Raw genomic sequence first — 2,383 nt, 5'->3', positions numbered from 1 at the left:
ATTTCGGAAATATCCGGTCCTTTCAACACTAGATACAAATCATATTTCAATTACTTTATTTTAAAAGCCCACGGGGGGTGAGTAGAACTTGCCGACGATTGATGTTATTTGGTTTTATGAAAGGTGCGCGTGATCATCTTCCATTTCAATGAATTCTTTCAGCCTGTTCGTGTTTACTTCGATCACGCAATCAATGACTACAGTGAACATCTGGTGGAAACGCTACTATTAACACATTTTTACACGAAAACGCTGTGGTCAAATCGGTCACTATCTGGTAATCGGTTGGGTGACTGAAAATATAGCAATCGCCGTTAATCACTCTCAATTATGTAAAGATTGGCATTATTAAAAACCATTTTCGGTCTTGCGTGGATTATTTTCATTAATACCAATAGGGTACCAATACGTCCCGGATTAGCCGGGAGAGTCCAGAATTTTACTGTTGTCCCGGTAAGTCTAGTATGTCCCGGTTAATTTTTTTTTTATTTAAACTGAAAAATTTTTATTGGTATATTTTTCTACTCTATAGAAAATGAACACCAACTTCCAAAGGAATTTATAGCTTCCAAGATACTTAATAATAGAATTATTCAGAAATGTAGAATCTTAAGCCAAACAATAAACATGGAATAAATAAATTATCATGCTATACTAAATAAAAATAAGGAAAAAGAAGGTGAAGATAAAGATTAAAAGATTACATGTTTATAGCTGCAATGTACTTCCTAGAACAGTGAGGATGTTTCTTTAATAAATTTTTTACAAAAGTTCAAAATTCGAGATTTGTATAATTTTGTAATTTAAATCGTCAATTCATATAAATACTAACAATTAAGAGGTACGCTATATTTAGAATGTTTAGCATTATATATTTTCTTATTTGATTTCGAAATACTAAAATTCTTGTAAAATATGAATTTTGATTTTTTTTTTAATGATTACCACTGAACTAGCAAAAATAAAAAACACAGTTCTTTTCTTTTCATTTATAAAATCTGGTCACATTATGTGAACAGATTTTAATGCAACTTTATTATCCCACCTTTAAAAATTTATAAATTTGATTCATTAGGTATTTTGTTCTACGTTTTTAAACGGAATTTTAAATTTAAATTGTTTATTAATACACTAAAAAAAATATTATTAAAGTACTCAGAAAATAATTTACTTTACTTACGACGGTACATATAATTAAAAAGACGCGAACACTAACATTGTCCGGATTTTCCCGTTTGGAATACGTTTTGTCCCGGTTTTGCTCCAAAAGTATATGGTAATCCTACCAATACATTATGCTAAAATTCTATTTCGACCTTTTCTGGCTTCCAGCATTCAGCCCCCCCCCCCCTTTTTTTTTTAGGCCCTTGCCACTGAAATCTTCGGAACTAGGTGGCAGGGCCTGCCGGTGTACCAAAATAATCTATCTACCTGACCTGCCTACTCATGGCTAAGTGTGGGCAACGGTGGGTCTCACTAGGAGCCCAACGGCTAAATGGTCAGAGAAACAACTACAGAACTACACGAAACAACAGAACTAATACTACACGACATAATCATATCCCACACACTTTTAAATCTCTGGCCCTACAAGAATACTGTGCTTCACGAAGAGTGCATAACGCGGAGATGGGGGAAACCCCTGGTACCATTAGAAAACTAACACGCTTTATTTACTGATGCTAACAATTTTTTCCCTTCCGACAATAAAAAAGGAGACACTCAGAAGCCACAAATGGCGAAAAAATTGGTTAAGCGCCGCGAAGTAAGCGGCGGTGCCTTAACCTTATATGTATTAGGCCCAGAGGCCAGTCCGTCCTTATCAAGGGGAGTGCTAACCTTCTCTCCTTTCATACAACACAACCACTAACTCCGGGACTTTAATATATATATAAGCGACAATTGCACTGGCTATAGATAATGGTGTATTATGTGTTTTGCAAATATTTCTGTACACTTAGAAGATGTTTAAAGAATAATGAAATATTTTACTAAAGTATTTAATTTACAATTACGTTTTATAAAAATATAAATAAGATTATCTAAAGGTTAATCAGAATGAATTTATTTAAACCACACTAATATTTAATTATTATTTTCCCAGGTAGATGGCGCCACTAACGTTCAGTGAAAGAGGCACATTTGATTTACCTAGTTCCTCTGTAATATGGATGTTAAGATGTTTTCGTATCTATAGAATGTTTCCAGCTTTCGTGTATGAAGCAAAGAGTTATGCAGAAAGCACGGTAACAGGAATATTTGTCGGAGACACTTCCGTAATGAAATAACTGGAATAATGTGACTCTCTTAACGAACAGCGAGTACTATTTTGGTCATTCAAACACACACACGAGACAGGCTGATATTTTTGTTTTCGGTTTTT

The 2,383-nt window shown here is 33.9% G+C and overlaps 1 non-coding gene across 1 annotated transcript; it reads right to left on the bottom strand.

Moving 5' to 3' along the window:
- Nucleotides 1-1,739: 1,739 nt before the first annotated feature.
- Nucleotides 1,740-1,861, bottom strand: LOC150078843 (U6atac minor spliceosomal RNA). The gene has a single exon (XR_016547594.1). It is a non-coding gene; the product is annotated as a U6atac minor spliceosomal RNA (small nuclear RNA).
- Between the last annotated feature and the right edge of the window lie 522 nt (nucleotides 1,862-2,383).

This window comes from Mastigoproctus giganteus, chromosome 10 (assembly GCF_048544385.1).
Source record: "Mastigoproctus giganteus isolate SK-2022 chromosome 10, ASM4854438v1, whole genome shotgun sequence".
In the NCBI taxonomy this organism is placed as follows: Eukaryota; Metazoa; Arthropoda; class Arachnida; order Uropygi; family Thelyphonidae; genus Mastigoproctus; species Mastigoproctus giganteus.
The sequence above is the reverse complement of the archived record's forward strand: the minus strand, read 5'-3'. Positions and strand labels throughout refer to the sequence as shown.